The following is a 21717-nucleotide window of genomic DNA, read 5'->3' as shown; positions in this document are numbered from 1 at the left end:
TCAAAAAAGTGGTTTTTACCGTACTTAGGTGGTTTAAATTTGGATTTTCGGAATTTTCTGATATAGGAGGAAGGTCCGACGGTCCGTTGTACAGGTTTCAAGTTTTTAGAGTCATCGCGTGTACGCTTCCGTCTGAAAAATACGTAAATTTAGATTTTTTGGTGAAAAACGTCAATAATGAACAGAAATAGTGGGGGGCCGTAATATAAAAAAAAAATATCGACAATTTGGTGTATTTTTTGCGCGTGAACCGTTTTAGGGACCTGTCTGACAATGCGTATAAAGTTTTAGAGTCGAAAAATAAATCCTTCACCACGAAAACTTACAAAGCATTATTTTTCAAAAAAGTGGTTTTTACCGTACTTAGGTGGTTTAAATTTGGATTTTCGGCAATTTTCTGATATAGGAGGAAGGTCCGACGGTCCCTTGTACAGTTTCCAAGTTTTTAGAGTCATCGCGTGTACGCTTCCGCCTTAAAAATACGTAAAATTAGATTTTTAGGTGAAAAACGTCAATAATTGAACAGGTGCCGTGGGCGGCCGTAGAATAAAAAAAAAATATCGACAATTTGGTGTTTTTTTGCGCGTGAACCGTTTCAGGGACCTGTCTGACAATGCGTATAAAGTTTTAGAGTCGAAAAATAAATCCTTCACCAAGAAAACTTGCAAAGCATTATTTTTCAAAAAAGTGGTTTTTACCGTACTTAGGTGGTTTAAATTTGGATTTTCGGAAATTTTCTGATATGGGAGGAAGGTCCGACGGTCCGTTGTACAGGTGTCAAGTTCTTAGAGTCATCGCGTGTTCGCTTCCGTCTGAAAAATACGTAAATTTAGATTTTTTGGTGAAAAACGTCAATAAATGAACAGGTGCCGTGGGCGGCCGTAGAATAAAAAAAAAATATCGACAATTTGGTGTTTTTTTGCGCGTAAACCGTTTAAGGGACCCGTCTGACAATGCGTGTAAAGTTTTCAGAGTCGAAAAATAAATCCTTCACCACGAAAACTTACAAAGCATTATTTTTCAAAAAAGTGGTTTTTACCGTACTTAGGTGGTTTAAATTTGGATTTTCGGAATTTTCTGATATAGGGAGGAAGGTCCGACGGTCCGTTGTACAGGTGTCAAGTTTTTAGAGTCATCGCGTGTTCGCTTCCGTCTGAAAAATACGTAAATTTAGATTTTTTGGTGAAAAACGTCAATAAATGAACAGAAATAGTGGGGGGCCGTAATATAAAAAAAAATATCGACTATTTGGTGTATTTTTGCGCGTGTACCGTTTTAGGGACCTGCCTGACAATGCGTATAAAGTTTTAAAGTCGAAAAATAAATCCTTCACCACGAAAACTTGCAAAGCATTATTTTTCAAAAAAGTGGTTTTTACCGTACTTAGGTGGTTTAAATTTGGATTTTCGGCAATTTTCTGATATAGGAGGAAGGTCCGACGGTCCGTTGTACAGGTTTCAAGTTTTTAGAGTCATCGCGTGTACGCTTCCGTCTGAAAAATACGTAAATTTAGATTTTTTGGTGAAAAACGTCAATAAATGAACAGAAATCGTGGGGGGCCGTAATATAAAAAAAAATATCGACTATTTGGCGTTTTTTTTGCGCGTAAACTGTTTTAGGGACCTGTCTGACAATGCGTATAAAGTTTTAGAGTCGAAAAATAAATCCTTCACCAAGAAAACTTACAAAGCATTATTTTTCAAAAAAGTGGTTTTTACCGTACTTAGGTGGTTTAAATTTGGATTTTCGGAAATTTTCTGATATGGGAGGAAGGTCCGACGGTCCGTTGTACAGGTGTCAAGTTTTTAGAGTCATCGCGTGTTCGCTTCCGTCTGAAAAATACGTAAATTTAGATTTTTTGGTGAAAAACGTCAATAAATGAACAGAAATCGTGGGGGGCCGTAATATAAAAAAAAAATATCGACTATTTGGTGTTTTTTTGCGCGTGAACCGTTTTAGGGACCTGTCTGACAATGCGTATAAAGTTTTAGAGTCGAAAAATAAATCCTTCACCAAGAAAACTTGCAAAGCATTATTTTTCAAAAAAGTGGTTTTTACCGTACTTAGGTGGTTTAAATTTGGATTTTCGGAAATTTTCTGATATGGGAGGAAGGTCCGACGGTCCGTTGTACAGGTGTCAAGTTTTTAGAGTCATCGCGTGTTCGCTTCCGTCTGAAAAATACGTAAATTTAGATTTTTTGGTGAAAAACGTCAATAAATGAACAGAAATCGTGGGGGGCCGTAATATAAAAAAAAAATATCGACTATTTGGTGTTTTTTTGCGCGTAAACCGTTTTAGGGACCTGTCTGACAATGCGTATAAAGTTTTAGAGTCGAAAAATAAATCCTTCACCACGAAAACTTACAAAGCATTATTTTTCAAAAAAGTGGTTTTTACCGTACTTAGGTGGTTTAAATTTGGATTTTCGGAAATTTTCTGATATAGGAGGAAGGTCCGACGGTCCGTTGTACAGGTGTCAAGTTTTTAGAGTCATCGCGTGTTCGCTTCCGTCTGAAAAATACGTAAATTTAGATTTTTTGGTGAAAAACGTCAATAAATGAACAGAAATCGTGGGGGGCCGTAATATAAAAAAAAATATCGACTATTTGGTGTTTTTTGTGCGTAACCTGTTTTAGGGACCTGTCTGACAATGCGTATAAAGTTTTAGAGTCGAAAAATAAATCCTTCACCACGAAAACTTGCAAAGCATTATTTTTCAAAAAAGTGGTTTTTACCGTACTTAGGTGGTTTAAATTTGGATTTTCGGAAATTTTCTGATATGGGAGGAAGGTCCGACGGTCCGTTGTACAGGTGTCAAGTTTTTAGAGTCATCGCGTGTTCGCTTCCGTCTGAAAAATACGTAAATTTAGATTTTTTGGTGAAAAACGTCAATAAATGAACAGAATCGTGGGGGGCCGTAATATAAAAAAAAATATCGACTATTTGGCGTTTTTTTGCGCGTAAACTGTTTTAGGGACCTGTCTGACAATGCGTATAAAGTTTTAGAGTCGAAAAATAAATCCTTCACCAAGAAAACTTGCAAAGCATTATTTTTCAAAAAAGTGGTTTTTACCGTACTTAGGTGGTTTAAATTTGGATTTTCGGAAATTTTCTGATATGGGAGGAAGGTCCGACGGTCCGTTGTACAGGTGTCAAGTTTTTAGAGTCATCGCGTGTTCGCTTCCGTCTGAAAAATACGTAAATTTAGATTTTTTGGTGAAAAACGTCAATAAATGAACAGAAATCGTGGGGGGCCGTAATATAAAAAAAAAATATCGACTATTTGGTGTTTTTTTGTGCGTAAACTGTTTTAGGGACCTGTCTGACAATGCGTATAAAGTTTTAGAGTCGAAAAATAAATCCTTCACCAAGAAAACTTGCAAAGCATTATTTTTCAAAAAGTGGTTTTTACCGTACTTAGGTGGTTTAAATTTGGATTTTCGGAAATTTTCTGATATGGGAGGAAGGTCCGACGGTCCGTTGTACAGGTGTCAAGTTTTTAGAGTCATCGAGTGTTCGCTTCCGTCTGAAAAATACGTAAATTTAGATTTTTTGGTGAAAAACGTCAATAAATGAACAGAAATCGTGGGGGGCCGTAATATAAAAAAAAAATATCGACTATTTGGCGTTTTTTTGTGCGTAAACTGTTTTAGGGACCTGTCTGACAATGCGTATAAAGTTTTAGAGTCGAAAAATAAATCCTTCACCACGAAAACTTGCAAAGCATTATTTTTCAAAAAAGTGGTTTTTACCGTACTTAGGTGGTTTAAATTTGGATTTTCGGAAATTTTCTGATATGGGAGGAAGGTCCGACGGTCCGTTGTACAGGTGTCAAGTTTTTAGAGTCATCGCGTGTTCGCTTCCGTCTGAAAAATACGTAAATTTAGATTTTTTGGTGAAAAACGTCAATAATGAACAGAAATCGTGGGGGGCCGTAATATAAAAAAAAATATCGACTATTTGGCGTTTTTTTTGCGCGTAAACTGTTTTAGGGACCTGTCTGACAATGCGTATAAAGTTTTAGAGTCGAAAAATAAATCCTTCACCAAGAAAACTTGCAAAGCATTATTTTTCAAAAAAGTGGTTTTTACCGTACTTAGGTGGTTTAAATTTGGATTTTCGGAAATTTTCTGATATGGGAGGAAGGTCCGACGGTCCGTTGTACAGGTGTCAAGTTTTTAGAGTCATCGCGTGTTCGCTTCCGTCTGAAAAATACGTAAATTTAGATTTTTTGGTGAAAAACGTCAATAAATGAACAGAAATCGTGGGGGGCCGTAATATAAAAAAAAATATCGACTATTTGGTGTTTTTTTGCGCGTAAACTGTTTTAGGGACCTGTCTGACAATGCGTATAAAGTTTTAGAGTCGAAAAATAAATCCTTCACCAAGAAAACTTACAAAGCATTATTTTTCAAAAAAGTGGTTTTTACCGTACTTAGGTGGTTTAAATTTGGATTTTCGGAAATTTTCTGATATGGGAGGAAGGTCCGACGGTCCGTTGTACAGGTGTCAAGTTTTTAGAGTCATCGCGTGTTCGCTTCCGTCTGAAAAATACGTAAATTTAGATTTTTTGGTGAAAAACGTCAATAAATGAACAGAAATAGTGGGGGGCCGTAATATAAAAAAAAAATATCGACTATTTGGTGTTTTTTTGCGCGTGAACCGTTTTAGGGACCTGTCTGACAATGCGTATAAAGTTTTAGAGTCGAAAAATAAATCCTTCACCAAGAAAACTTGCAAAGCATTATTTTTCAAAAAAGTGGTTTTTACCGTACTTAGGTGGTTTAAATTTGGATTTTCGGAAATTTTCTGATATGGGAGGAAGGTCCGACGGTCCGTTGTACAGGTGTCAAGTTTTTAGAGTCATCGCGTGTTCGCTTCCGTCTGAAAAATACGTAAATTTAGATTTTTTGGTGAAAAACGTCAATAAATGAACAGAAATCGTGGGGGGCCGTAATATAAAAAAAAAATATCGACTATTTGGTGTTTTTTTGCGCGTAAACCGTTTTAGGGACCTGTCTGACAATGCGTATAAAGTTTTAGAGTCGAAAAATAAATCCTTCACCAAGAAAACTTGCAAAGCATTATTTTTCAAAAAAGTGGTTTTTACCGTACTTAGGTGGTTTAAATTTGGATTTTCGGAAATTTTCTGATATGGGAGGAAGGTCCGACGGTCCGTTGTACAGGTGTCAAGTTTTTAGAGTCATCGAGTGTTCGCTTCCGTCTGAAAAATACGTAAATTTAGATTTTTTGGTGAAAAACGTCAATAAATGAACAGAAATCGTGGGGGGCCGTAATATAAAAAAAAAATATCGACTATTTGGCGTTTTTTTGTGCGTAAACTGTTTTAGGGACCTGTCTGACAATGCGTATAAAGTTTTAGAGTCGAAAAATAAATCCTTCACCACGAAAACTTGCAAAGCATTATTTTTCAAAAAAGTGGTTTTTGCCGTACTTAGGTGGTTTAAATTTGGATTTTCGGAAATTTTCTGATATGGGAGGAAGGTCCGACGGTCCGTTGTACAGGTGTCAAGTTTTTAGAGTCATCGCGTGTTCGCTTCCGTCTGAAAAATACGTAAATTTAGATTTTTTGGTGAAAAACGTCAATAAATGAACAGAAATCGTGGGGGGCCGTAATATAAAAAAAAAATATCGACTATTTGGCGTTTTTTTGTGCGTAAACTGTTTTAGGGACCTGTCTGACAATGCGTATAAAGTTTTAGAGTCGAAAAATAAATCCTTCACCAAGAAAACTTGCAAAGCATTATTTTTCAAAAAAGTGGTTTTTACCGTACTTAGGTGGTTTAAATTTGGATTTTCGGAAATTTTCTGATATGGGAGGAAGGTCCGACGGTCCGTTGTACAGGTGTCAAGTTTTTAGAGTCATCGCGTGTTCGCTTCCGTCTGAAAAATACGTAAATTTAGATTTTTTGGTGAAAAACGTCAATAAATGAACAGAAATCGTGGGGGGCCGTAATATAAAAAAAAAATATCGACTATTTGGCGTTTTTTTGTGCGTAAACTGTTTTAGGGACCTGTCTGACAATGCGTATAAAGTTTTAGAGTCGAAAAATAAATCCTTCACCAAGAAAACTTGCAAAGCATTATTTTTCAAAAAAGTGGTTTTTACCGTACTTAGGTGGTTTAAATTTGGATTTTCGGAAATTTTCTGATATGGGAGGAAGGTCCGACGGTCCGTTGTACAGGTGTCAAGTTTTTAGAGTCATCGCGTGTTCGCTTCCGTCTGAAAAATACGTAAATTTAGATTTTTTGGTGAAAAACGTCAATAAATGAACAGAAATCGTGGGGGGCCGTAATATAAAAAAAAAATATCGACTATTTGGCGTTTTTTTGTGCGTAAACTGTTTTAGGGACCTGTCTGACAATGCGTATAAAGTTTTAGAGTCGAAAAATAAATCCTTCACCACGAAAACTTGCAAAGCATTATTTTTCAAAAAAGTGGTTTTTACCGTACTTAGGTGGTTTAAATTTGGATTTTCGGAAATTTTCTGATATGGGAGGAAGGTCCGACGGTCCGTTGTACAGGTGTCAAGTTTTTAGAGTCATCGAGTGTTCGCTTCCGTCTGAAAAATACGTAAATTTAGATTTTTTGGTGAAAAACGTCAATAAATGAACAGAAATCGTGGGGGGCCGTAATATAAAAAAAAAATATCGACTATTTGGCGTTTTTTTGTGCGTAAACTGTTTTAGGGACCTGTCTGACAATGCGTATAAAGTTTTAGAGTCGAAAAATAAATCCTTCACCACGAAAACTTGCAAAGCATTATTTTTCAAAAAAGTGGTTTTTACCGTACTTAGGTGGTTTAAATTTGGATTTTCGGAAATTTTCTGATATGGGAGGAAGGTCCGACGGTCCGTTGTACAGGTGTCAAGTTTTTAGAGTCATCGCGTGTTCGCTTCCGTCTGAAAAATACGTAAATTTAGATTTTTTGGTGAAAAACGTCAATAAATGAACAGAAATCGTGGGGGGCCGTAATATAAAAAAAAAATATCGACTATTTGGCGTTTTTTTGTGCGTAAACTGTTTTAGGGACCTGTCTGACAATGCGTATAAAGTTTTAGAGTCGAAAAATAAATCCTTCACCAAGAAAACTTGCAAAGCATTATTTTTCAAAAAAGTGGTTTTTACCGTACTTAGGTGGTTTAAATTTGGATTTTCGGAAATTTTCTGATATGGGAGGAAGGTCCGACGGTCCGTTGTACAGGTGTCAAGTTTTTAGAGTCATCGCGTGTTCGCTTCCGTCTGAAAAATACGTAAATTTAGATTTTTTGGTGAAAAACGTCAATAAATGAACAGAAATCGTGGGGGGCCGTAATATAAAAAAAAAATATCGACTATTTGGCGTTTTTTTGTGCGTAAACTGTTTTAGGGACCTGTCTGACAATGCGTATAAAGTTTTAGAGTCGAAAAATAAATCCTTCACCAAGAAAACTTGCAAAGCATTATTTTTCAAAAAAGTGGTTTTTACCGTACTTAGGTGGTTTAAATTTGGATTTTCGGAAATTTTCTGATATGGGAGGAAGGTCCGACGGTCCGTTGTACAGGTGTCAAGTTTTTAGAGTCATCGAGTGTTCGCTTCCGTCTGAAAAATACGTAAATTTAGATTTTTTGGTGAAAAACGTCAATAAATGAACAGAAATCGTGGGGGGCCGTAATATAAAAAAAAAATATCGACTATTTGGCGTTTTTTTGTGCGTAAACTGTTTTAGGGACCTGTCTGACAATGCGTATAAAGTTTTAGAGTCGAAAAATAAATCCTTCACCACGAAAACTTGCAAAGCATTATTTTTCAAAAAAGTGGTTTTTACCGTACTTAGGTGGTTTAAATTTGGATTTTCGGAAATTTTCTGATATGGGAGGAAGGTCCGACGGTCCGTTGTACAGGTGTCAAGTTTTTAGAGTCATCGCGTGTTCGCTTCCGTCTGAAAAATACGTAAATTTAGATTTTTTGGTGAAAAACGTCAATAAATGAACAGAAATCGTGGGGGGCCGTAATATAAAAAAAAAATATCGACTATTTGGCGTTTTTTTGCGCGTAAACTGTTTTAGGGACCTGTCTGACAATGCGTATAAAGTTTTAGAGTCGAAAAATAAATCCTTCACCAAGAAAACTTACAAAGCATTATTTTTCAAAAAAGTGGTTTTTACCGTACTTAGGTGGTTTAAATTTGGATTTTCGGAAATTTTCTGATATGGGAGGAAGGTCCGACGGTCCGTTGTACAGGTGTCAAGTTCTTAGAGTCATCGCGTGTTCGCTTCCGTCTGAAAAATACGTAAATTTAGATTTTTTGGTGAAAAACGTCAATAAATGAACAGAAATAGTGGGGGGCCGTAAATATAAAAAAAAATATCGACTATTTGGTGTTTTTTTGCGCGTGAACCGTTTTAGGGACCTGTCTGACAATGCGTATAAAGTTTTAGAGTCGAAAAATAAATCCTTCACCAAGAAAACTTACAAAGCATTATTTTTCAAAAAAGTGGTTTTTACCGTACTTAGGTGGTTTAAATTTGGATTTTCGGAAATTTTCTGATATGGGAGGAAGGTCCGACGGTCCGTTGTACAGGTGTCAAGTTCTTAGAGTCATCGCGTGTTCGCTTCCGTCTGAAAAATACGTAAATTTAGATTTTTTGGTGAAAAACGTCAATAAATGAACAGAAATAGTGGGGGGCCGTAATATAAAAAAAAAATATCGACTATTTGGTGTTTTTTTGCGCGTGAACCGTTTTAGGGACCTGTCTGACAATGCGTATAAAGTTTTAGAGTCGAAAAATAAATCCTTCACCAAGAAAACTTGCAAAGCATTATTTTTCAAAAAAGTGGTTTTTACCGTACTTAGGTGGTTTAAATTTGGATTTTCGGAAATTTTCTGATATAGGGAGGAAGGTCCGACGGTCCGTTGTACAGGTGTCAAGTTTTTAGAGTCATCGCGTGTTCGCTTCCGTCTGAAAAATACGTAAATTTAGATTTTTTGGTGAAAAACGTCAATAAATGAACAGGTGCCGTGGGCGGCCGTAGAATAAAAAAAAAATATCGACAATTTGGTGTTTTTTTGCGCGTAAACCGTTTAAGGGACCTGTCTGACAATGCGTATAAAGTTTTAGAGTCGAAAAATAAATCCTTCACCAAGAAAACTTGCAAAGCATTATTTTTCAAAAAAGTGGTTTTTACCGTACTTAGGTGGTTTAAATTTGGATTTTCGGAATTTTCTGATATAGGAGGAAGGTCCGACGGTCCGTTGTACAGGTTTCAAGTTTTTAGAGTCATCGCGTGTTCGCTTCCGTCTGAAAAATACGTAAATTTAGATTTTTTGGTGAAAAACGTCAATAAATGAACAGAAATAGTGGGGGGCCGTAATATAAAAAAAAATATCGACTATTTGGCGTTTTTTTGCGCGTAAACTGTTTTAGGGACCTGTCTGACAATGCGTATAAAGTTTTAGAGTCGAAAAATAAATCCTTCACCACGAAAACTTACAAAGCATTATTTTTCAAAAAAGTGGTTTTTACCGTACTTAGGTGGTTTAAATTTGGATTTTCGGAAATTTTCTGATATGGGAGGAAGGTCCGACGGTCCGTTGTACAGGTGTCAAGTTTTTAGAGTCATCGCGTGTTCGCTTCCGTCTGAAAAATACGTAAATTTAGATTTTTTGGTGAAAAACGTCAATAAATGAACAGAAATCGTGGGGGGCCGTAATATAAAAAAAAAATATCGACTATTTGGCGTTTTTTTGCGCGTAAACTGTTTTAGGGACCTGTCTGACAATGCGTATAAAGTTTTAGAGTCGAAAAATAAATCCTTCACCACGAAAACTTGCAAAGCATTATTTTTCAAAAAAGTGGTTTTTACCGTACTTAGGTGGTTTAAATTTGGATTTTCGGAAATTTTCTGATATAGGAGGAAGGTCCGACGGTCCGTTGTACAGGTGTCAAGTTTTTAGAGTCATCGCGTGTTCGCTTCCGTCTGAAAAATACGTAAATTTAGATTTTTTGGTGAAAAACGTCAATAAATGAACAGAAATCGTGGGGGGCCGTAATATAAAAAAAAAATATCGACTATTTGGCGTTTTTTTGTGCGTAAACTGTTTTAGGGACCTGTCTGACAATGCGTATAAAGTTTTAGAGTCGAAAAATAAATCCTTCACCAAGAAAACTTGCAGAGCATTATTTTTCAAAAAAGTGGTTTTTACCGTACTAAGGTGGTTTAAATTTGGATTTTCGGAAATTTTCTGATATGGGAGGAAGGTCCGACGGTCCGTTGTACAGGTGTCAAGTTTTTAGAGTCATCGAGTGTTCGCTTCCGTCTGAAAAATACGTAAATTTAGATTTTTTGGTGAAAAACGTCAATAAATGAACAGAAATCGTGGGGGGCCGTAATATAAAAAAAAATATCGACTATTTGGCGTTTTTTTGTGCGTAAACTGTTTTAGGGACCTGTCTGACAATGCGTATAAAGTTTTAGAGTCGAAAAATAAATCCTTCACCACGAAAACTTGCAAAGCATTATTTTTCAAAAAAGTGGTTTTTGCCGTACTTAGGTGGTTTAAATTTGGATTTTCGGAAATTTTCTGATATGGGAGGAAGGTCCGACGGTCCGTTGTACAGGTGTCAAGTTTTTAGAGTCATCGAGTGTTCGCTTCCGTCTGAAAAATACGTAAATTTAGATTTTTTGGTGAAAAACGTCAATAAATGAACAGAAATCGTGGGGGGCCGTAATATAAAAAAAAAATATCGACTATTTGGCGTTTTTTTTTGCGTAAACTGTTTTAGGGACCTGTCTGACAATGCGTATAAAGTTTTAGAGTCGAAAAATAAATCCTTCACCAAGAAAACTTGCAAAGCATTATTTTTCAAAAAAGTGGTTTTTACCGTACTTAGGTGGTTTAAATTTGGATTTTCGGAAATTTTCTGATATGGGAGGAAGGTCCGACGGTCCGTTGTACAGGTGTCAAGTTTTTAGAGTCATCGAGTGTTCGCTTCCGTCTGAAAAATACGTAAATTTAGATTTTTTGGTGAAAAACGTCAATAAATGAACAGAAATCGTGGGGGGCCGTAATATAAAAAAAAATATCGACTATTTGGCGTTTTTTTGTGCGTAAACTGTTTTAGGGACCTGTCTGACAATGCGTATAAAGTTTTAGAGTCGAAAAATAAATCCTTCACCAAGAAAACTTGCAAAGCATTATTTTTCAAAAAAGTGGTTTTTACCGTACTTAGGTGGTTTAAATTTGGATTTTCGGAAATTTTCTGATATGGGAGGAAGGTCCGACGGTCCGTTGTACAGGTGTCAAGTTTTTAGAGTCATCGCGTGTTCGCTTCCGTCTGAAAAATACGTAAATTTAGATTTTTTGGTGAAAAACGTCAATAAATGAACAGAAATCGTGGGGGGCCGTAATATAAAAAAAAAATATCGACTATTTGGCGTTTTTTTGTGCCGTAAACTGTTTTAGGGACCTGTCTGACAATGCGTATAAAGTTTTAGAGTCGAAAAATAAATCCTTCACCAAGAAAACTTACAAAGCATTATTTTTCAAAAAAGTGGTTTTTACCGTACTTAGGTGGTTTAAATTTGGATTTTCGGAAATTTTCTGATATGGGAGGAAGGTCCGACGGTCCGTTGTACAGGTGTCAAGTTTTTAGAGTCATCGCGTGTTCGCTTCCGTCTGAAAAATACGTAAATTTAGATTTTTTGGTGAAAAACGTCAATAAATGAACAGAAATAGTGGGGGGCCGTAATATAAAAAAAAAATATCGACTATTTGGCGTTTTTTTGCTGCGTAAACTGTTTTAGGGACCTGTCTGACAATGCGTATAAAGTTTTAGAGTCGAAAAATAAATCCTTCACCAAGAAAACTTACAAAGCATTATTTTTCAAAAAAGTGGTTTTTACCGTACTTAGGTGGTTTAAATTTGGATTTTCGGAAATTTTCTGATATAGGAGGAAGGTCCGACGGTCCGTTGTACAGGTGTCAAGTTTTTAGAGTCATCGCGTGTTCGCTTCCGTCTGAAAAATACGTAAATTTAGATTTTTTGGTGAAAAACGTCAATAAATGAACAGAAATAGTGGGGGGCCGTAATATAAAAAAAAATATCGACTATTTGGCGTTTTTTTGTGCGTAAACTGTTTTAGGGACCTGTCTGACAATGCGTATAAAGTTTTAGAGTCGAAAAATAAATCCTTCACCACGAAAACTTACAAAGCATTATTTTTCAAAAAAGTGGTTTTTACCGTACTTAGGTGGTTTAAATTTGGATTTTCGGAAATTTTCTGATATAGGAGGAAGGTCCGACGGTCCGTTGTACAGGTTTCAAGTTTTTAGAGTCATCGCGTGTTCGCTTCCGTCTGAAAAATACGTAAATTTAGATTTTTTGGTGAAAAACGTCAATAAATGAACAGAAATAGTGGGGGGCCGTAATATAAAAAAAAAATATCGACTATTTGGCGTTTTTTTGTGCGTAAACCTGTTTTAGGGACCTGTCTGACAATGCGTATAAAGTTTTAGAGTCGAAAAATAAATCCTTCACCACGAAAACTTACAAAGCATTATTTTTCAAAAAAGTGGTTTTTACCGTACTTAGGTGGTTTAAATTTGGATTTTCGGAAATTTTCTGATATAGGAGGAAGGTCCGACGGTCCGTTGTACAGGTTTCAAGTTTTTAGAGTCATCGCGTGTACGCTTCCGTCTGAAAAATACGTAAATTTAGATTTTTTGGTGAAAAACGTCAATAAATGAACAGAAATAGTGGGGGGCCGTAATATAAAAAAAAAATATCGACTATTTGGTTTTTTTTGCGCGTAAACCGTTTTAGGGACCTGTCTGACAATGCGTATAAAGTTTCAGAGTCGAAAAATAAATCCTTCACCACAAAAACATACAAAGCATTATTTTTCAAAAAAGTGGTTTTTACCGTACTTAGGTGGTTTAAATTTGGATTTTCGGAAATTTTCTGATATAGGGAGGAAGGTCCGACGGTCCGTTGTACAGGTTCCAAGTTTTTAGAGTCATCGCGTGTACGCTTCCGCCTTAAAAATACGTAAAATTAGATTTTTAGTTGAAAAACGTTAATAAATGAACAGGGCCGTTGGCGGCCGTAGAATAAAAAAAAATATCGACAATTTGGTGTTTTTTTGCGCGTAAACCGTTTTAGGGACCCGTCTGACAATGCGTGTACAGTTTCAGAGTCGAAAAATAAATCCTTCACCACGAAAACTTCCAAAACATTATTTTTCAAAAAAGTGGTTTTACCGTACTTAGGTGGTTTAAATTTGGATTTTCGGCAATTTTCTGATATAGGAGGAGGTCCGACGGTCCCTTGTACAGTTTCCAAGTTTTAGAGTCATCGCGTGTACGCTTCCGCCTTAAAAATACGTAAATTAGATATTTTAGTTGAAAAACGTTAATAAATGAACAGGGGGCCGTGGGCGGCCGTAGAATAAAAAAAAAATATCGACAATTTGGTGTTTTTTTGCGCGTAAACCGTTTTAGGGACCTGTCTGACAATGCGTGTAACGTTTCAGAGTCGAAAAATAATCCTTCACCACGAAAACTTACAAAACATTATCTTTCAAAAAAGTGGTTTTTACCGTACTTAGGTGGTTTAAATTTGGATTTTCGGCAATTTTCTGATATAGGAGGAAGGTCCGACGGTCCCTTGTACAGTTTCCAAGTTTTTAGAGTCATCGCGTGTACGCTTCCGCCTTAAAAATACGTAAAATTAGATTTTTAGTTGAAAAACGTTAATAAATGAACAGGGCCGTGGGCGGCCGTAGAATAAAAAAAAAATATCGACAATTTGGTGTTTTTTTGCGCGTAAACCGTTTTAGGGACCCGTCTGACAATGCGTGTAAAGTTTCAGAGTCGAAAAATAAATCCTTCACCACGAAAACTTACAAAACATTATTTTTCAAAAAAGTGGTTTTTACCGTACTTAGGTGGTTTAAATTTGGATTTTCGGCAATTTTCTGATATAGGAGGAAGGTCCGACGGTCCCTTGTACAGTTTCCAAGTTTTTAGAGTCATCGCGTGTACGCTTCCGCCTTAAAAATACGTAAATTAGATTTTTAGTTGAAAAACGTTAATAAATGAACAGGGGCCGTGGGCGGCCGTAGAATAAAAAAAAAATATCGACAATTTGGTGTTTTTTTGCGCGTAAACCGTTTTAGGGACCTGTCTGACAATGCGTGTAACGTTTCAGAGTCGAAAAATTAATCCTTCACAACGAAAACTTACAAAACATTATTTTTCAAAAAAGTGGTTTTTACCGTACTTAGGTGGTTTAAATTTGGATTTTCGGCAATTTTCTGATATAGGAGGAAGGTCCGACGGTCCCTTGTACAGTTTCCAAGTTTTTAGAGTCATCGCGTGTACGCTTCCGCCTTAAAAATACGTAAAATTAGATTTTTAGTTGAAAAACGTTAATAAATGAACAGGGGCCGTGGGCGGCCGTAGAATAAAAAAAAAATATCGACAATTTGGTGTTTTTTTGCGCGTAAACCGTTTTAGGGACCCGTCTGACAATGCGTGTAACGTTTCAGAGTCGAAAAATTAATCCTTCACCACGAAAACTTACAAAACATTATTTTTCAAAAAAGTGGTTTTTACCGTACTTAGGTGGTTTAAATTTGGATTTTCGGCAATTTTCTGATATAGGAGGAAGGTCCGACGGTCCCTTGTACAGTTTCCAAGTTTTTAGAGTCATCGCGTGTACGCTTCCGCCTTAAAAATACGTAAAATTAGATTTTTAGTTGAAAAACGTTAATAAATGAACAGGGGCCGTGGGCGGCCGTAGAATAAAAAAAAAATATCGACAATTTGGTGTTTTTTTGCGCGTAAACCGTTTTAGGGACCCGTCTGACAATGCGTGTAACGTTTCAGAGTCGAAAAATTAATCCTTCACAACGAAAACTTACAAAACATTATTTTTCAAAAAAGTGGTTTTTACCGTACTTAGGTGGTTTAAATTTGGATTTTCGGCAATTTTCTGATATAGGAGGAAGGTCCGACGGTCCCTTGTACAGTTTCCAAGTTTTTAGAGTCATCGCGTGTACGCTTCCGCCTTAAAAATACGTAAAATTAGATTTTTAGTTGAAAAACGTTAATAAATGAACAGGGGCCGTGGGCGGCCGTAGAATAAAAAAAAAATATCGACAATTTGGTGTTTTTTTGCGCGTAAACCGTTTAGGGACCCGTCTGACAATGCGTGTAACGTTTCAGAGTCGAAAAATTAATCCTTCACAACGAAAACTTACAAAACATTATCTTTCAAAAAAGTGGTTTTTACCGTACTTAGGTGGTTTAAATTTGGATTTTCGGCAATTTTCTGATATAGGAGGAAGGTCCGACGGTCCCTTGTACAGTTTCCAAGTTTTTAGAGTCATCGCGTGTACGCTTCCGCCTTAAAAATACGTAAAATTAGATTTTTAGTTGAAAAACGTTAATAAATGAACAGGGGCCGTGGGCGGCCGTAGAATAAAAAAAAAATATCGACAATTTGGTGTTTTTTTGCGCGTAAACCGTTTTAGGGACCCGTCTGACAATGCGTGTAACGTTTCAGAGTCGAAAAATTAATCCTTCACAACGAAAACTTACAAAACATTATCTTTCAAAAAAGTGGTTTTTACCGTACTTAGGTGGTTTAAATTTGGATTTTCGGCAATTTTCTGATATAGGAGGAAGGTCCGACGGTCCCTTGTACAGTTTCCAAGTTTTTAGAGTCATCGCGTGTACGCTTCCGCCTTAAAAATACGTAAAATTAGATTTTTAGTTGAAAAACGTTAATAAATGAACAGGGGCCGTGGGCGGCCGTAGAATAAAAAAAAAATATCGACAATTTGGTGTTTTTTTGCGCGTAAACCGTTTTAGGGACCCGTCTGACAATGCGTGTAACGTTTCAGAGTCGAAAAATTAATCCTTCACAACGAAAACTTACAAAACATTATCTTTCAAAAAAGTGGTTTTTACCGTACTTAGGTGGTTTAAATTTGGATTTTCGGCAATTTTCTGATATAGGAGGAAGGTCCGACGGTCCCTTGTACAGTTTCCAAGTTTTTAGAGTCATCGCGTGTACGCTTCCGCCTTAAAAATACGTAAAATTAGATTTTTAGTTGAAAAACGTTAATAAATGAACAGGGGCCGTGGGCGGCCGTAGAATAAAAAAAAAATATCGACAATTTGGTGTTTTTTTGCGCGTAAACCGTTTTAGGGACCCGTCTGACAATGCGTGTAACGTTTCAGAGTCGAAAAATTAATCCTTCACAACGAAAACTTACAAAACATTATCTTTCAAAAAAGTGGTTTTTACCGTACTTAGGTGGTTTAAATTTGGATTTTCGGCAATTTTCTGATATAGGAGGAAGGTCCGACGGTCCCTTGTACAGTTTCCAAGTTTTTAGAGTCATCGCGTGTACGCTTCCGCCTTAAAAATACGTAAAATTAGATTTTTAGTTGAAAAACGTTAATAAATGAACAGGGGCCGTGGGCGGCCGTAGAATAAAAAAAAAATATCGACAATTTGGTGTTTTTTTGCGCGTAAACCGTTTTAGGGACCCGTCTGACAATGCGTGTAACGTTTCAGAGTCGAAAAATTAATCCTTCACAACGAAAACTTACAAAACATTATTTTTCAAAAAAGTGGTTTTTACCGTACTTAGGTGGTTTAAATTTGGATTTTCGGCAATTTTCTGATATAGGAGGAAGGTCCGACGGTCCCTTGTACAGTTTCCAAGTTTTTAGAGTCATCGCGTGTACGCTTCCGCCTTAAAAATACGTAAAATTAGATTTTTAGTTGAAAAACGTTAATAAATGAACAGGGGCCGTGGGCGGCCGTAGAATAAAAAAAAAATATCGACAATTTGGTGTTTTTTTGCGCGTAAACCGTTTTAGGGACCCGTCTGACAATGCGTGTAACGTTTCAGAGTCGAAAAATAAATCCTTCACAACGAAAACTTACAAAACATTATCTTTCAAAAAAGTGGTTTTTACCGTACTTAGGTGGTTTAAATTTGGATTTTCGGCAATTTTCTGATATAGGAGGAAGGTCCGACGGTCCCTTGTACAGTTTCCAAGTTTTTAGAGTCATCGCGTGTACGCTTCCGCCTTAAAAATACGTAAAATTAGATTTTTAGTTGAAAAACGTTAATAAATGAACAGGGGCCGTGGGCGGCCGTAGAATAAAAAAAAAATATCGACAATTTGGTGTTTTTTTGCGCGTAAACCGTTTAGGGACCCGTCTGACAATGCGTGTAACGTTTCAGAGTCGAAAAATTAATCCTTCACAACGAAAACTTACAAAACATTATTTTTCAAAAAAGTGGTTTTTACCGTACTTAGGTGGTTTAAATTTGGATTTTCGGCAATTTTCTGATATAGGAGGAAGGTCCGACGGTCCCTTGTACAGTTTCCAAGTTTTTAGAGTCATCGCGTGTACGCTTCCGCCTTAAAAATACGTAAAATTAGATTTTTAGTTGAAAAACGTTAATAAATGAACAGGGGCCGTGGGCGGCCGTAGAATAAAAAAAAAATATCGACAATTTGGTGTTTTTTTGCGCGTAAACCGTTTTAGGGACCCGTCTGACAATGCGTGTAACGTTTCAGAGTCGAAAAATTAATCCTTCACAACGAAAACTTACAAAACATTATTTTTCAAAAAAGTGGTTTTTACCGTACTTAGGTGGTTTAAATTTGGATTTTCGGCAATTTTCTGATATAGGAGGAAGGTCCGACGGTCCCTTGTACAGTTTCCAAGTTTTTAGAGTCATCGCGTGTACGCTTCCGCCTTAAAAATACGTAAAATTAGATTTTTAGTTGAAAAACGTTAATAAATGAACAGGGGCCGTGGGCGGCCGTAGAATAAAAAAAAAATATCGACAATTTGGTGTTTTTTTGCGCGTAAACCGTTTAAGGGACCCGTCTGACAATGCGTGTAAAGTTTCAGAGTCGAAAAATAAATCCTTCACAACGAAAACTTACAAAACATTATCTTTCAAAAAAGTGGTTTTTACCGTACTTAGGTGGTTTAAATTTGGATTTTCGGCAATTTTCTGATATAGGAGGAAGGTCCGACGGTCCCTTGTACAGTTTCCAAGTTTTTAGAGTCATCGCGTGTACGCTTCCGCCTTAAAAATACGTAAAATTAGATTTTTAGTTGAAAAACGTTAATAAATGAACAGGGGCCGTGGGCGGCCGTAGAATAAAAAAAAAATATCGACAATTTGGTGTTTTTTTGCGCGTAAACCGTTTTAGGGACCCGTCTGACAATGCGTGTAACGTTTCAGAGTCGAAAAATTAATCCTTCACAACGAAAACTTACAAAACATTATCTTTCAAAAAAGTGGTTTTTACCGTACTTAGGTGGTTTAAATTTGGATTTTCGGCAATTTTCTGATATAGGAGGAAGGTCCGACGGTCCCTTGTACAGTTTCCAAGTTTTTAGAGTCATCGCGTGTACGCTTCCGCCTTAAAAATACGTAAAATTAGATTTTTAGTTGAAAAACGTTAATAAATGAACAGGGGCCGTGGGCGGCCGTAGAATAAAAAAAAAATATCGACAATTTGGTGTTTTTTTGCGCGTAAACCGTTTTAGGGACCCGTCTGACAATGCGTGTAACGTTTCAGAGTCGAAAAATTAATCCTTCACAACGAAAACTTACAAAACATTATCTTTCAAAAAAGTGGTTTTTACCGTACTTAGGTGGTTTAAATTTGGATTTTCGGCAATTTTCTGATATAGGAGGAAGGTCCGACGGTCCCTTGTACAGTTTCCAAGTTTTTAGAGTCATCGCGTGTACGCTTCCGCCTTAAAAATACGTAAAATTAGATTTTTAGTTGAAAAACGTTAATAAATGAACAGGGGCCGTGGGCGGCCGTAGAATAAAAAAAAAATATCGACAATTTGGTGTTTTTTTGCGCGTAAACCGTTTTAGGGACCCGTCTGACAATGCGTGTAACGTTTCAGAGTCGAAAAATAAATCCTTCACAACGAAAACTTACAAAACATTATTTTTCAAAAAAGTGGTTTTTACCGTACTTAGGTGGTTTAAATTTGGATTTTCGGCAATTTTCTGATATAGGAGGAAGGTCCGACGGTCCCTTGTACAGTTTCCAAGTTTTTAGAGTCATCGCGTGTACGCTTCCGCCTTAAAAATACGTAAAATTAGATTTTTAGTTGAAAAACGTTAATAAATGAACAGGGGCCGTGGGCGGCACGTAGAATAAAAAAAAAATATCGACAATTTGGTGTTTTTTTGCGCGTAAACCGTTTAAGGGACCCGTCTGACAATGCGTGTAAAGTTTCAGAGTCGAAAAATAAATCCTTCACCACGAAAACTTACAAAACATTATTTTTCAAAAAAGTGGTTTTTACCGTACTTAGGTGGTTTAAATTTGGATTTTCGGCAATTTTCTGATATAGGAGGAAGGTCCGACGGTCCCTTGTACAGTTTCCAAGTTTTTAGAGTCATCGCGTGTACGCTTCCGCCTTAAAAATACGTAAAATTAGATTTTTAGTTGAAAAACGTTAATAAATGAACAGGGGCCGTGGGCGGCCGTAGAATAAAAAAAAATATCGACAATTTGGTGTTTTTTTGCGCGTAAACCGTTTTAGGGACCCGTCTGACAATGCGTGTAACGTTTCAGAGTCGAAAAATTAATCCTTCACAACGAAAACTTACAAAACATTATTTTTCAAAAAAGTGGTTTTTACCGTACTTAGGTGGTTTAAATTTGGATTTTCGGCAATTTTCTGATATAGGAGGAAGGTCCGACGGTCCCTTGTACAGTTTCCAAGTTTTTAGAGTCATCGCGTGTACGCTTCCGCCTTAAAAATACGTAAAATTAGATTTTTAGTTGAAAAACGTTAATAAATGAACAGGGGCCGTGGGCGGCACGTAGAATAAAAAAAAATATCGACAATTTGGTGTTTTTTTGCGCGTAAACCGTTTTAGGGACCCGTCTGACAATGCGTGTAACGTTTCAGAGTCGAAAAATTAATCCTTCACAACGAAAACTTACAAAACATTATTTTTCAAAAAAGTGGTTTTTACCGTACTTAGGTGGTTTAAATTTGGATTTTCGGCAATTTTCTGATATAGGAGGAAGGTCCGACGGTCCCTTGTACAGTTTCCAAGTTTTTAGAGTCATCGCGTGTACGCTTCCGCCTTAAAAATACGTAAAATTAGATTATTAGTTGAAAAACGTTAATAAATGAACAGGGGCCGTGGGCGGCCGTAGAATAAAAAAAAAATATCGACAATTTGGTGTTTTTTTGCGCGTAAACCGTTTTAGGGACCCGTCTGACAATGCGTGTAACGTTTCAGAGTCGAAAAATTAATCCTTCACAACGAAAACTTACAAAACATTATTTTTCAAAAAAGTGGTTTTTACCGTACTTAGGTGGTTTAAATTTGGATTTTCGGCAATTTTCTGATATAGGAGGAAGGTCCGACGGTCCCTTGTACAGTTTCCAAGTTTTTAGAGTCATCGCGTGTACGCTTCCGCCTTAAAAATACGTAAAATTAGATTTTTAGTTGAAAAACGTTAATAAATGAACAGGGGCCGTGGGCGGCCGTAGAATAAAAAAAAAATATCGACAATTTGGTGTTTTTTTGCGCGTAAACCGTTTTAGGGACCCGTCTGACAATGCGTGTAACGTTTCAGAGTCGAAAAATTAATCCTTCACAACGAAAACTTACAAAACATTATTTTTCAAAAAAGTGGTTTTTACCGTACTTAGGTGGTTTAAATTTGGATTTTCGGCAATTTTCTGATATAGGAGGAAGGTCCGACGGTCCCTTGTACAGTTTCCAAGTTTTTAGAGTCATCGCGTGTACGCTTCCGCCTTAAAAATACGTAAAATTAGATTTTTAGTTGAAAAACGTTAATAAATGAACAGGGGCCGTGGGCGGCCGTAGAATAAAAAAAAAATATCGACAATTTGGTGTTTTTTTGCGCGTAAACCGTTTTAGGGACCCGTCTGACAATGCGTGTAAAGTTTCAGAGTCGAAAAATAAATCCTTCACAACGAAAACTTACAAAACATTATCTTTCAAAAAAGTGGTTTTTACCGTACTTAGGTGGTTTAAATTTGGATTTTCGGCAATTTTCTGATATAGGAGGAAGGTCCGACGGTCCCTTGTACAGTTTCCAAGTTTTTAGAGTCATCGCGTGTACGCTTCCGCCTTAAAAATACGTAAAATTAGATTTTTAGTTGAAAAACGTTAATAAATGAACAGGGGCCGTGGGCGGCCGTAGAATAAAAAAAAAATATCGACAATTTGGTGTTTTTTTGCGCGTAAACCGTTTTAGGGACCCGTCTGACAATGCGTGTAAAGTTTCAGAGTCGAAAAATAAATCCTTCACCACGAAAACTTACAAAACATTATCTTTCAAAAAAGTGGTTTTTACCGTACTTAGGTGGTTTAAATTTGGATTTTCGGCAATTTTCTGATATAGGAGGAAGGTCCGACGGTCCCTTGTACAGTTTCCAAGTTTTTAGAGTCATCGCGTGTACGCTTCCGCCTTAAAAATACGTAAAATTAGATTTTTAGGTGAAAAACGTCAATAATTGAACAGGTGCCGTGGGCGGCCGTAGAATAAATAAAAAATATCGACAATTTGGTGTTTTTTTGCGCGTAAACCGTTTAAGGGACCCGTCTGACAATGCGTGTAAAGTTTCAGAGTCGAAAAATAAATCCTTCACC

This window comes from Rhopalosiphum maidis, chromosome 1, assembly GCF_003676215.2.
Source record: "Rhopalosiphum maidis isolate BTI-1 chromosome 1, ASM367621v3, whole genome shotgun sequence".
Classification (NCBI taxonomy): domain Eukaryota; kingdom Metazoa; phylum Arthropoda; class Insecta; order Hemiptera; family Aphididae; genus Rhopalosiphum; species Rhopalosiphum maidis.
This window is presented reverse-complemented; position numbering follows the sequence as displayed.